Raw genomic sequence first — 14,732 nt, 5'->3', positions numbered from 1 at the left:
ATTAACTGCAGTACAGGAGAAGGCACTGTAGCCTATGATCATTCTTGTATACAATAAATCATGAGCTACAGACCTCGCAGATGGGGGCACTGCCCCACAATGCCCACCCTTGGTGACGGGCCTGCCTACTCAGCAGATCGCACTCAGACCCCCCTCCCCACAGTCTCTCCTTTCTTTACAATCATGTGATATACAGGAAAAAGAGCAAACATCTGACATCAACAAAGTCTATTGTCATTCGCATATCTTGCATATCATTACTTACACTATTTAAATGCAATACAGTGTGACAGAAGATTACTGGAAAATAATTCGAGAGAACAAGACACACCTGTTATACATCATCTTGCAGAAATTTCAGCTTCCAGATCTGTTAAGGTTTGATTTTTCTGCATTAACATTTATTCATTTAGCCGTCGCTTTTTATCAAAACCCAACTAAACATGTATAAAGGGGAATATTTATTTTGTTAGACCCTTCCCAGAACAGAGATGATTTGCGTTATTGGGAATGTAGGTTGGCACAAGTTAAGGCAAATTAGACAGTAATGCAGGCTGTATGAGACAAGCAGATGAGCCTAGTTTCGAATGTGAGCGCAAGATGCCAGATCTATATAACAATCATTTCATTCTCTAGAAATCTTTTTTATCCCATATATCCTGAATAATAAATACAAACAAAACGTTTTGGAATAACCCACTTCTACTTTACAGGTGGATAGTTACTCGAGTTAAATGAATAGCGAAAATAAGATTAATCTGTCTAAACATCCCAACAACGACGTACAGATTATATATATATATATATATATATATTGTTGGGAGTAACGAATTACAAAAGTAATAATATTACAGCAGTTTATTACTTTTTGCTGTAACGCGGTAATATAAGGAATTACTAATACACCTTGGGTAATAATATTACTCTTGTCAATCTCAGTAACACAAGTTAAAACAGCATATTTCAACTCAAAATTAGCTTGTGAATTAAAAACCCTTACGAAAATTAACCATGTTCTTTTGTAGTAACCATGGTTTTACTATGGTTTTTTATATTAAAACCATAGTAACTATGGTTGTACTATAGTAACCATAGTTAAACTATGTTTTTTTTTGTAGTAAAACCATAGTAACTGCAAAATAAAGCATGGTTTTACTATAATAACCATAGTTAAACTATGTTTTTTATTGTAAAACCATAGTAACTACAAAATTTACCATGGGTTTACTACAATAACCATATTTAAACTATGTTTTTGTTGTAAAACCATAGTTACTAAATAGCAGCCTATATGAATACACACAAATGTAAACAAATTATATGTATTTATTGAAATATAAGAAATCCCTTCGAACCCCTTTAAGAAATCCAAATGTAGCTCGCCTGCAACTGTAGTGTGCATCATTTGAAAAGAACGGTTGAAGAGGAAAAACAGCGAGTGATCAACGGTGTTTAATTTGTTCAAATTTGATTTCAAAGACGCCAAAAATAATGAAATAGTAACATTTATCTGGTCTGTCTCCTAAACCAACAATTTAGGGTTATCTTGGTGAGTTTCTGAACTCTCATTTGATTGTATCTGCTGATTAGCACAGCAGCCATGTGTCAAAAGCTATGAATCTGTATAACTGATATTAATAATGATAGTCATAACGTTATATGTTTATTCTACTAATTTGCATTGTATAAAACATTGTAGTAGTGACCATTCTGCCACCATTTTCAGCTGTTTTAATTAATGTTGTGCTTTATGGCTTTGTAGCGTCACTATACTTTTAAGTGCAAATAGCACACGTTGTTGGCAGAGGCTATTTACACTAACTCCATCCGCCAAAGTGTGATTACAATGTGTACTTTTTTCTTTTTTTTATGTCATTTATTTATTGTCACAGTAAAGAGTTATATTTCTTTCCAACTTCTGGTGTACTCTAAGTTTTATATATACCTCACTTTGTAGTGTAGTATTTGCATTGAAGGACAAGTGTTACATACTCCATGTTTGCGCTAAAGCTGTGTGCTGCATCATGGTGATGTAAAGGACAAACTGCAAGTACTATTTGTTAGTAAATTAAAAACAGTGGAAAAGTGCACTTTAGATAACAAAAAAGGGGGAAAAAGGACATGAACAGGCATCCAATTTGATCCCATAAAAATCCCATAGAAACCATCCGACAGAATATTTATGTCTTGTCAAAAAATCCTAAAGGATTCCAACAATCAGAATCAGAATAAGAATCAGAATGAGCTTTATTGCCAGGTGTGTTTACACATACTAGGAATTTGTTTTTGTGACAGAGCTCCACAGTGCTACAGAATGACAGTAGCCGTGTTTCCACTGTCGGGCCAAAAGCGGGCGTGCTAGTGCGTGCCAGAGCCAGTCGCGTTTCCACTGTCACTTCCGGGGCCTGATCGTGCCTCGTCGGTGCTTCCTCAGGGCCAATGGCCTGGATTTTTCGGCCCGACGAAAACCTTGGGCCAAAGCGGGCCAGCCGGGGCTTGAGGCGTGGTCAAAGTGAAAGGCGGAGTGTGTCTGCGGTATGCGCATTTCGCTGTATTACTAATACAGGGCTCTTCTATGTACAGTATTTGGGCCGATGACAATATACAACGCCAGTTCGACGGCGTCTGCAGAAACAAAGACGTGATAAAATACATCGTTGCTGGACTCGCAAAGCTAAATATCCAGCGCACCACAATGCAAGTTCGAGACAAGTTGAAGAAATTGCGGGCACACGGCGCAGTACAAAGCCATAAAAACGCACAATGGACAAAGCGGTGCCCAGAGAAGACACTTACATTAGGCAGATATTATATGGAAATGCCGTTTTGATGGGCACATTACTTAAATGGTTTTCTGATGGGGCACCTTTTGTGTCCTGTGTAAACCAGGTCCTATTCAGTAATCGTTACACTAATCGTTACTAACTGTTGTTACAGATTTGTGATGAAAACATTTAAATGCCTGTCTGATTAGTATCTACTCGTATCTAAATTTGGAAAAATGCAAATAAGATCTGATGTATAAGTTTATTTACATCGTCCAAAAACCCCCACAGAAACTCACCAACACACCTTGATAAATTGTTAACATAGACTGTACCTGTATCTGTACCTAAATAAAAGCATACAACATTATACTAGAAGTACAACTGTGTAGTTATTTTTAGCAGTAGTGTAGATAATATGCAACATTTAGTTTAATGTAATACAAAGTTAGACGAAAGACTTGTGTGTCGGTCATAAAAACAAAGCTTCTTTTCAAGTGATTTATTAATGTAATATATTACAAATATTGCTGCTGCATAAACAACTGTTGCAGAGCACTTCTTGCATCAGAACAGACATCACCAACATTAGACGTTTCTGCATTCGCTGTATCCGGCTTCCACGTCGCTTTATTGTTCTTTTTCGCCTTGCAGCTAATATAAGCTTTCGCCTTAAACGCTGCTGAGCCTCCGTCTTTGCGTCTTGTTTTCGCTGCCTCATCTTCCTCCAAGAAAAACACCGAAAGGAGCAAACAGCCGCTTCGGCTCTCTTCCTTCGATAATCACACTACGGTGACTTACTTTCAATCTCCCCGCTGAAAGGGGAGAGGTTTCGTGACGTTTGATTCAAAGAGGTGTGTAAAGGGCGGGCTTTAGGTTTGCGCAGCGAGGCTACTGGCTCAATAGTGGAAACGCAGCTTACTTTTGGTCTTGGTGCTTGCGACTCGAGGCCATTGGCCCCGCCCGGCACGCTCTTAGCACTGGCTCGCACTGGCCCGACAGTGGAAAAGCGGCTAGTGACAAGACGATACATATTATAAAAAGAACAATACACAGGTTTACAAGACAGACAATGTGCAAAAATAGCAAAGACATATGAATGGAAGTAAGTATGTGCTTTAAATAAATAACGGAAAAATGAAAAAAGAATGTATTGTGTTGTTATTCCACGATCAAGTGTTCATGAGATGGATTGCCCGAGGAAAGTGTCATGATCTGGGCTGTGGGGTTTCCCTCAGCCACCTGAGGTCGCTGTTTCCCCTTTCCCTTGCACTGCACTTCCATGATTGTATACACCTGTCTGTGATCATTAGCACTCATCTACCTACACTTGTCTTGTGATCGTTACACTCGTATCAACTCACACCTGTTCACAATTATACAGACTTTAAAGCTGCTCATGTCTCACTGCACATTCTGGCTGCATAGTCTTAGTGTGTGTTTCTCTGTGTTCCTGATCCTCCTAGACCGTGTTTCCTGTTTTGTTTATTTGATCTTGTATTCTAGTCGTGTTGTGCCGTGTTGGCCTTTGTTTGTTTTGTTTGTTTGTTTGTTTATTTGTGTTAATTTAATAAATTCTCTATCTGCATCTGGACCCAGACCCCTTCCTTCTCCCAAACGCGACAGAATGCAGCCAGTAAAAAGATGGGTCCATCGGGGAGGAATTTTTTCAGGGACGCGGTGTCCCTCCGTTTGGCGGCAGCCTGCGCCGGCTTGGGGGCGGCGACCACCTGCTCTGTTCCCGAGGCGGCTGGGATGTCCTTCGAGGCGGCGTCGGCCACTCGTTTCGAGTACATCTACGCCTGTCTGGCGGAGATGGACGCATATAGGGCAGAGGCTGCGCAGATGCGCCCCTACTTCCATTCAATTGGCTATATCACTCTCTCCTGTCCACCTGTAGCTGGTGTGTGGTGAGCGCACTGGCGCCGTTGTACTGTGGCTGCCGACGCATCATCCAAGTGGATGCTGCACACTGGTGGTGGTTGAGGAGAGATCCCCCATATGATTGTAAAGCACTTTGGGTGTACGGAAATACACAATGAAAGCGCTATACAAATGCATCATTCATTCATTCATTCATTCATTCATACTTTGCGGCGGGGGCGGAGACACTCTTCCGCGGGAAGGCGGTGGCGTCCGCTATCTCCGTTCCTGATGCGGCAGTGACCATTATCTCCATTCCGGATGCGGCGGCGACCGCTATCTCTGTTCCTGTCGCTGCAGCGACCGCTATTTCTGTTCCTGAAGTGGCTGCGACCACTCCGTCTTTGTGTGTGTTTCTCTGTGTTCCTGATCCTCCTAGACCGTGTTTCCTGTTTTGTTTATTTGATCTTGTATTCTAGTCGTGTTGTGTCGTGTTGGCCTTTGGTTTGTTTATTTGTGTTCATTTAATAATTTCTCTACCTGCATCTGGACCCAGACCCCTTCCTTCTCCCAAACGTGACAGAAAGAAACTGTTTCTGTGTCTGGTCGTTCTAGTGCTCAGTGCACTGTAGCACTGACCAGATGGTAACAGTTCAAAAAGCGAGTGAGCTAAATGTGAGGGGTCCAGAGTAATTTTGGCAGCCCTTTTTCGTACTCTGGATAAGTAGAGATCTTGAAGGGTAGGGAGGGTTGTACCAATGATTCGTTCAGCAGTCCGGGCTTTAAACGTAGTCCTCTGAGATCAGAATTGTTAGCTGAGCTGAACCAGATGGTAATTGAAGTGCAGAGGACGGATTCAATAATAGCAGAGTAAAACTGTTTCAGCAGTTCCTGTGGCAGGTTGGGCTTCCTCAGCTGGAGGAGAAAGTACAGCCTCTGCTGGGCCTTTTTCACAATGGTGTCTATGTGAATGTCCCACTTCAGGTCCTGTGAGATGGTTTTGCTAAGGAACCTGAATGACTCCACTGTGATTACAGTGCTTTTCATGATGGTGAGTGGGAGGAGAGCAGGTTTTTTTTTCTTGAAGTCTATGATCATCTCCACAGTTTTGAGCATGTTGAGCTCCAGGTTGTTATGGCTGCACCAGACAGCCAGCTCTTTAACCTCCTGTCTATAAGCAGACTCGTCACTATCCTAAATGAGGCAGATAAGTGTGGTGTCGTCTGCAAACTTCAGGAGCTTGACAGGAGGGTCTTTGGAGGTACTGTCGTTAGTATACAGGGAGAAGAGGTGTTTTTTCAAACCTACAATAGAACTCGTTCAGATTGTCTCCCAGTTGCTGATTCTGCAAAGTGCTAGGGGATGATGTCTTGTAATTGGTGATGTGTTTTAGACCTTTCCAAATTGGTTCCTTATCTTTTCGGAATAATATCTTTTCGGAATAATTTCTTTTTGCCACTTTGATCTCCTTTTCCAGTGTGTATTTGGCCTCTTTATAGAAGACTTTGTCCCCTTTCCTATAAGAATCATCTTTGGCATGACGAAGCTGCCTGAGTTTTGCAGTGAACCATGGTTTGTTGTTGTTGTAAGTTAAGCGAGTCCTGGTAGGAATGCATAAATCCTCACAGAAACTGATATATGAAGTAACAGTCTCTGTAAGCTTGTTCCCCCGCTTGCACGTCCTGGAATGGAGTGAGTTGAGTGGAGGGTTTCCTCAAAGAATTCTGGGCGTACTCAGCCCACAAGAGGTAGTCACTCCAATCCTCCTGTTGGAGATGACAGTAGGCCCGTAGGAAGCGGGACAGCTCTTGATTCAGCCTCTCAACCTGCCCGTTGGATTGTGGATGGTATCCTGACGTGAGGCTGATGTTGACGTTAAGTTGTGACCAGAGAGCCTTCCACACACGTGACGTGACTTGTGGGCCTCGATCTGACACTCAGGCAAACCGTAAAACCGTATAACCTGGTTGAGCAAAGCCTGAGCCGTCTCCCAGGCTGTAGGAAGTTTGGGAAGTGGGATGAGACGGCATGCCTTAGAGAACCTATCTATGATGGTGAGGATCACAGTGTTGTGGTTGGAGGGTGGCAAGTCGGTCATGAAATCCACAGCAAGGTGGGACCGAGGTCTTTCTGGGATGGGGAGAGGCTGGAGCAGACCTGCGGGACGCTGACGAAGAGACTTGGCCGGTAGGTGATGGTGAAGTGAAATCTGGAGAAGAACAGTGACCACCTGGCTTGGCGAGCGTTGAGACGTCGGATTGTTCTCAAGAATTCCAGATTCTTGTGGTCAGTTAAAATGAGGAAAGGAACGTTGGAACCCTCCAGGCAATGCCTCCATTCCTCCAAGGCTGCCTTCATGGCCAGCAGCTCTCTGTTCCCGACATCCTAGTTACGTTCGGCGGGATTGAGCATGCGGGAGTAGAAGGCACAAGGGTACAGCTTGGCTGGGGTTCCATGGCGTTGAGACAGGATGGCTCCAATGCCAGTGTTGGAGGCGTCTACCTCTACAGTGAATTGACGCTGTGGATCGGGGTGTTTCAGAATGGGAGCAGAGGTGAAGCGAGTCTTGAGATCTTGAAAGGCTCTCTCACAGGGGGAAGTCCCTGTCTGTTTGTTGGATCCGCCACGAGTGAGGGAAGTCAGGGGAGCCGCCACTTGGCTGAAACCGCGGATGAATCACCGATAGAAGTTGGCAATGCCCAGAAAGCGCTGTAGATCCTTGACGGTCTGAGGTTGAGGCCATTGAAGGATGGCGGTGACCTTGTTGTCGTCCATCTTGACGCCCTCGGTGGAAATGATGTACCCTAGGAAGGAGACGGTGGAGAAGTGAAAAGCACGCTTGGGTAACTTGGCATACAGTTGGTTTGAATGAGTCTCTGGAGTACAGCTTGCACGTGTTGGATGTGATCAGGTAAGTTCTCGGAATAAACCAGGATGTAGTCGATGTAGACGATGACAAATTTGTTGAGCATGTCCCGGAAAATGTCATTAATTAGGGCCTGGAAGACCGAGGGACTGTTGGACAGGCCAAAGGGCATGACCAGATATTCATAGTGGCCAGTCGTCGTGGAGAAGGCCGTCTTCCACTCGTCCCCTGCCCAGATGCGAATGAGGTTGTAGGCACATCTCAGGTCAAGTTTAGTGAAGATGCGAGCTGAGCGTAGTTGTTCCATAGCAGAAGGTACCAATGGCAGGGGATAACGGTACTTTATGGTCACCTTGTTGAGAGCTCGATAATCGATGCAGGGTCTTAAGGACCCATCCCTCTTCTTCACAAAGAAAAAGCCAGCTGAGGTTGGTGAGGTAGAGGGATGGATGAACCCCTTAGCGAGCTCTTTGTTGATGTACTGTTGCATGCTCTGGGTCTCAGGTTGAGACAGGGGGTATACTCGGCCTCTGGGGAGTGTGGCTCCGGGAAAGATCTCGATGGCACAGTCCGTGTCCCGACATGGAAGAAGCTGACTAGCCAGGATGGTTCCTCTGAGGGTATCTGAGGCACTTTTGAAGACAGGACTGGGACCACTGAGAGATGTCATGGTCCTTCCAGGAAATCTGTGGGTCGTGGAGGGCGAGCCAGGGGTGGCCGAGGATGATGGTATGATGAGGTGACTGGGTGACGTGAAACTGGATGGTTTCGGTGTGCAGAGAGCTGGTGATCAAGGTGAGTGCCTCCGTGATGTGATGGATCTTTCCAGCTCCTAGTGGTCGTCCATCGAGGGCTGCCACCACCACGGGAGGGGTACATGGAATGAGAGACAGGTGATGACGATTAGCAAAATCTTGATCCACGAATTTACCGGCCTCGGATGATCAAGCACACATCCAGCAGAAGAGAGGGTGACAAGGAAGTGTGGCTTACCTGAGTGCTTGTGGATCTGGGAGGACGGGCGGTACATTGGGCTTCGGAAGTGTCCAGACTGACCACAGTAGAGGCAGAGCCGATTCCTCATCCTTCGCTCGCGCTCCTCCTCGGTGAGGCGAGTGAATCCCACCTGCATGAGTTCCTCAGCGGCGTGAGCGGGAGACTGAAGAGGGGTGAAGGGAGATCGGGAACAACGACTCCTGCGGGAGCGAAGCAGATGGTCCATCTTGATAGCCATCTCCATAAACTTTTCCAGAGTCTTTTTCTCGTCCCGGCACGTGAGTTCGGCCTGCAGATCCATTCGGAGGCCCCGGCGGTACATAGCCTTGAGAGGCTTTCCCTCCAAGCCTGCCCGGGCTGCCAGGGTGCGGAACATGAGGGAATAGTCTGCAGCGGTGGAAGATCCCTGGCGAAGATCCAACAGCTCCTCCTCAGCCTCCTTGCCATCCTCGGAATGATCAAATACCTCCCTGAACTTGGCAAGAAAGAACTGATAAGAGGGAAAAGTTATTGGGATCCCTCCCTCAGGGCCGTGGCCCAGCTCAAGGCCTTGCCGGTGAGGAGGGAGCAAACAAGCGAGACCTTGCTGTCCTCAGTCATCAGGCCTTGCGGCTGAGAGTTAACATAAATGGCACACTGCATCAAAAAGCCCTTGCACTTGCCTGGGGAGCCGTCGTACTTCTCCGGAAGTGCCAGACGAGGTGCGTGGACCGCAGCTGTAGGGGCAGCGGGAGGTGGTGCTGTGGTGACTGCAGCGGGAGGATTAGTCAAGGCGGTGGTTTTTTGCACCACCAAGGTGAGCGTCTGCATGGATAGCACCAACTCCTCGGTCATGGTAGTTAACTGGTCTAGTTGTTGGTGATGAACCACAAGCAGAGAGGCTTGCCATGCAACCTCAGACACGACGTTGTCTAAAGCCGCTGGATTCTGTTGTGGCGAAGTCTTCTGTAACAAGGAGTCAGAGACGTTCGGATCCGTTTGCCAGGCTTTATTGAGAGAAGTCAACAAGCAGGAGTAATCACCAGAAAACAGGAACAACGTAGACAGTTCAATACTCGAGGCAATGGTCACAATGTCGGGCGGCAAGAATCAACAACGGGGTACATAGTCCAGGGTCATACATGGGAAATCCAACACAGAGAAAAATGCTTAGAATTATGACCATGAGGAACGATAAGATTTCGCAAGGTGGCTGTGTGTGTGAGAAGCTTAAATGCAGTCAGTGTGATGAGGTGCAGCTGTGAGCGGTAATCAGTGCAGTGAGAAACAAGGAGCAGGCGAATGCAGTGATTAGTGCAGTGGCTTGTGGGGAATGAAGTCCATGATGTGTAGTGCAAGAGTTAAATGATGACTTTGTAAACAGCTGAGGAGAAACTAACCAAGGTACGTGGGTGAAATGAGTCCGGGTGGAACTAATACTCGGGCGATGGTTCCCGCTGTGTCTGTTCGGAGAGGGCCACAGAGGCGCTATTGGTGACAGTAGTCTTGTTAAACATTATGTTTACATATGCTTGGCGAAAGAAATCACACAGAACAGGATGGAAAGTTATAATTTCATATTAAGTAAACTCTTTAATGATGAATTTGAAAACATAGTTTATATATTACTCTGTAGGTTGTGACCATTTTACACTTTATATTAAGTAGACAATTCCTGAGGAGTTATCATGTAAGTACACTGATATTTAAAGTGTTGCACAGAGGTTTACAATTTATATATTACTCAGTTGTGACCATTTTACACTTTATATTAAGTAGACAGTTCCCGAGGAGTTACCATGTCAGTACACTGATATTAAAGTGTTGCATAGAGGTTTCCACTTTATATAATACTCAGTAAGTTGTGACCATTTTACACTTTATATTAAGTAGACAGTTCCTGAGGGGTTACCATGTAAGTGTCACAACCCTGTCTGTCATTGGTTTCACCCATTGTCTTCCCCTGCCATTCTGTTGTCATTTGGTTTAGCCCTCGTCACCGTCATCTGTTGCACTTGTCCTTGTAATTATTAGTCATCTGTGTCACCTGTGTTTGATAATGAGTTACCCTTTATAAGTCTGTCTTTGAGTTTAGTCTTTTGTCGGTCTTTAACGTTATCTGGATGTGTGTGAAAGCCCTCTGTGTTCCTGCCTGTTCCTGCCTTGTTCATCTTGGAGAATTCTATTAAATTTATTGTTGATTGTTAATCTCGTCTATCGTCTCGTCTCGTCCTGCACACCCGCGTGACAGAAAGACCGACCCAAAAAAAATTCACGGCGTCTTCCCATGCGTTTATTTTCCGTTTTTTTTGTATCAGTGTTTAGTTTATATTTTTTTTTTCCCCCGTCATGAATAATCCCGCCGTCCTCATCCTCCTCCTGAAGCAGGGGAACCGCTCTCTCAAGGACCACACCAGAGACTTTATATTCCTCGCCCCGTTTACGCACTACCCGGACAGTTGCCTATGCACGTTCTACCGCGTAGGACTTAATGATGACATCAAGAGGCAGCTGTCCGGGGAGGGTCCTCGAGAGAGCCTCGCCGACTACATCGAGTGGGTGCTGGTGTCCAGCAGAGCTTCGTTGACCGCGAAGGATGACACCAGCCCCACTCCAGACCCAGAACTCAGCCCAACATCACCCCGACAAGCTCTTCGTGCAGCCCGAGCCCACCGACGATGGAGAGCCCGAGCCGAGAGCGACAGAGCCAGAGCCGGACCCATCGGACCAGGTGCGAGAGCCGACTGCTACATCCGCGACGGTGGAGTATTACGTGGAGCAAGAGAGGGCTACAGAGAGCCCTGCCCACTGCACCACCACTGGGGGTGAGAATGAGCAACACTCTGGGGACTTAATAGACTTTTCCACAGAACCACTGACCTGCCTGAACTTCCCACCCACCCGCCCTCTTCTGCCTATGCCTGAGTCTCCGCTGGTCCCGTCCAGCCATCCTGAATCTCCGCTATCACCTGTCAGTCCCCCTGCTCACCCTCAGTCATCCACCTGTGCAGTGGGCTCGCCGCGGGACTGCCAGCTTCCATCGGCGTCTCGGCTGGAGGATTCCTCAGCTCCGCCTCCAGCCTCCGAGTCCTGGACTCCGCCTCGGCCCTTCGACCCCGCGGTTCTACCACGGCTCTCGACGCCCTCCTCTCCACCGTCGCCCGTCGATCCACCAGCTCCACCGGGCTCCATCGTCTTTCCAGCTCCGCCCTGGTCAGTCGTCACCCCATCGGCTCCTCAGGACTCTGCTCCTCCGGCTGTGCCTCGTCGTGCCGTCCCACCGGCTCCTTGGGACTCCTCCTTCCTGCGGGCACAGCCTCCATCCTCTGTCGCTCCGGCTCTGCCGCGGATCTCGGGGACTCCGCCTCCGCCTCGGGCGCCAGAGCCTGTTCCACCTTGGCCCTCCGGATCCTAGGCGTCACCCCGGATCATCGGCTCTCCGTCTCCGCCTCGGGCTCCTCCGCCATCTGCTCCGCCTCTGTCGGTAGGCCCCATGGAGTCGGCACGCCTTCTTCCACCATGGTTCCTCCCTCCGTCGGCTCCACAGTGGGCCGTCATCATGGCTGTGGTCTGGGTCAGTTCCTCCTGCTTCAGGTCCCTCCTGTTTCCTCCCTGGCTCCTCCCACCTTCGTCGCCCCACTGGACTCTCATGACTTTGTTTGTTGTCCCCCTCCAGGGGTACCGTCCTCCGCCCAAGCCTCCTCCCTTATGTACTCTGTTTTTCCGCCCCTCTCGTTTCTTCCACGGCGCGAGGACGCGCCTTTCCGGAGGGGGGCGTGATGTCACAACCCTGTCTGTCATTGGTTTCACCCATTGTCTTCCCCTGCCATTCTGTTGTCATTTGGTTTAGCCCTCGTCACCGTCATCTGTTGCACCTGTCCTTGTAATTATTAGTCATCTGTGTCACCTGTGTTTGATAATGAGTTACCCTTTATAAGTCTGTCTTTGAGTTTAGTCTTTTGTCGGTCTTTAACGTTATCTGGATGTGTGTGAAAGCCCTCTGTGTTCCTGCCTGTTCCTGCCTTGTTCATCTTGGAGAATTCTATTAAATTTATTGTTGATTGTTAATCTCGTCTATCTTCTCGTCTCGTCCTGCACACCCGCGTGACAGTAAGTACACTGATATTAAAGTGTTGCACAGAGGTTTACATTTATATATCACTTAATAAGTTGTGACCATTTTACACTTTATATTAAGGAGACAGTTCCTGAGGAGTTATGTACCTATGTACCAAGTACACTGGTATTACAAATTGATACTTTAATTCTAATTCAGTGTTCACAAATACATGAATACAAAAATTATATGTAGCCTACATAAGAATCATCATAATTTCAATAATGTTTCCGGGCATTCCAAACTGGTAACTGCAGTTTTGAAGACTGTTGCTGCGTCCCAGTTCGCCTACTTATACTACGCCCTAAAAGTATGTACTCTTTTTGTGAAGAAAAAGTACATTGGGACATACTACTTCGTCATAACTGTTTCTTTAACGGACGCTCTGTTGCTTGGTTACCTGAATCCTGCCACTGTTTAAACTGCCCTGTCATTCATCACAGTTAACATTATCTACATTTCGTTTAATTTAATTTCCTGAGAGGCATGTTCTTTCAGGAGTCTTTCATGCCGAGAACTCTGCTCGTGTTTGCATAATTATGCATTTAAACGTTAATGACCAAACCTATCATTAAAAAAGTTCATAATGTTGCTGCAAATGAAATATAACGAGGATAACATGTAAAATTTATATTTTTCATCAGGTTAAACACTGATTATTTATCACTCAAACCCCTTTCTCTACCTGTCCATCCTTCGCACATATTCTCCATTTTTGTAGTTTTTTAACACTTTTTATGCGTGTTTGTAGTTCTAATCGAATCCTCGTTCTCCGCGCAATGTGTTGTGGGCAATATTAGCCGTTAGAGTATGCATTGATCCACACTTCGAATTCTGAAGTGAAGTAGTAGACCATCTGGGAATCTTTGTAATACTTTTTTGAACATGCTACGATTTGGGACATACTAATTCTATTTTCAAATACTATTTAGGACGGATAGTTTGCGAATTGGGAGGCAGCATGTGTGAAAGTGTAAAAACTTATTTGAAAAAAGTGTTGTTAACAATGTCAATGTTAGAAATTTACAAATGCTATTCAGTGAGTGGTTACATGTGTGTAATTACACCAGTATTAGAGCTGTAGATGCAATGTACCAATGTGTACATACACTGTAGTTACATGCTACGTACACATCTAGTTACCATTGAAGTTCACAGGTATTAGGGACACTTAATATAAAGTGGGACCGAAACTTGTACTGGATTGTAATTGGAATAGGTATTGTCTTATAGGATTTTCTTATGGGAAAAGACATAAATATCCTGTAGGTTTAATTTCTACAAAATTCTTGAAAGATGCTTTAAAATAAACCCATTAAAATCCTGTAGAAATTATGCTACAGGATTATTATGTCTTGTATAAGAAAATCCTATAAAACAATTCCTTATGGAATCCTTTATAAACGGTTCCAAAATACGATAGAAGTTCAAACTGGAAACCTGCAGAGAATTCCTATTGGAATCCTAAATGATTTTTTGACAAGGGTTACAATAGTATTACTACAATATAACCATAGTAAAACCATGGTATCAGAATAGTGTTTTTTTTTTAAACCAAAAAAAAAAAAAACGCACCATAAATCCACAGTTACTGCAGTCATAGTTAAATGCAGTTTTACTATAGTATTACTACAATATAACCGTAGTAAAATGTTTTTTTAAAACCAAAAAACCACACCAAAAAACATCTCGGGGTACGTATGTAACCATAGTTCCCTGAGGGAACGAGACGCAGCGTCATGGAACGCTATGGGGAACGCCACTGGCAGCCAGCACTCTGAATCATGTCTACAACCAATGAATGACGGGAGTGACGTCACATGCGCGGTGACGTCAGCCACCGGGAAGTATAAAGCACGTGCGTTTGAAGCCGGCGGCAGCTCTTTTAGGAATGAAGCGGGCGCCGCAGCTTGCGGGAATTATGGTCTGAGACGCGGCGTCTCGTTCCCTCAGGGAACTAAGGTTACATACGTAACCCGAGACGTTCCCTTCAGGGAACTCGAGCCGCGTCATGGAACGCTACGGGCCCCCGTAATTTCCAAGCCCTGCGCAGTGTCTGCTCAACCAGGGTGGAAAGAGAGAGCCCTTGTCTAGCATTCGACGGACAAGAAGGCCCTGTAGTCCTCGGCCCTCGGGCACACAAGAA

At 45.8% G+C, this 14,732-nt stretch overlaps 1 protein-coding gene across 1 annotated transcript in view; it reads left to right on the top strand.

Annotated features, from left to right (window-relative positions):
• The first annotated feature begins 299 nt into the window (after positions 1–299).
• LOC141333231 (guanylate-binding protein 4-like) overlaps positions 300–14,732 on the top strand; it is a 40,772-nt gene continuing 26,339 nt past the window's right edge. Inside the window, exon 1 of the mRNA XM_073838195.1 lies at positions 300–378. The gene's annotated coding sequence lies outside the window, so the exon portion shown is untranslated. The remainder of the gene's footprint in view (positions 379–14,732) is intronic.

This window comes from Garra rufa, chromosome 4 (assembly GCF_049309525.1).
Source record: "Garra rufa chromosome 4, GarRuf1.0, whole genome shotgun sequence".
In the NCBI taxonomy this organism is placed as follows: Eukaryota; Metazoa; Chordata; class Actinopteri; order Cypriniformes; family Cyprinidae; genus Garra; species Garra rufa.
This window is presented reverse-complemented; position numbering and strand designations above follow the sequence as displayed.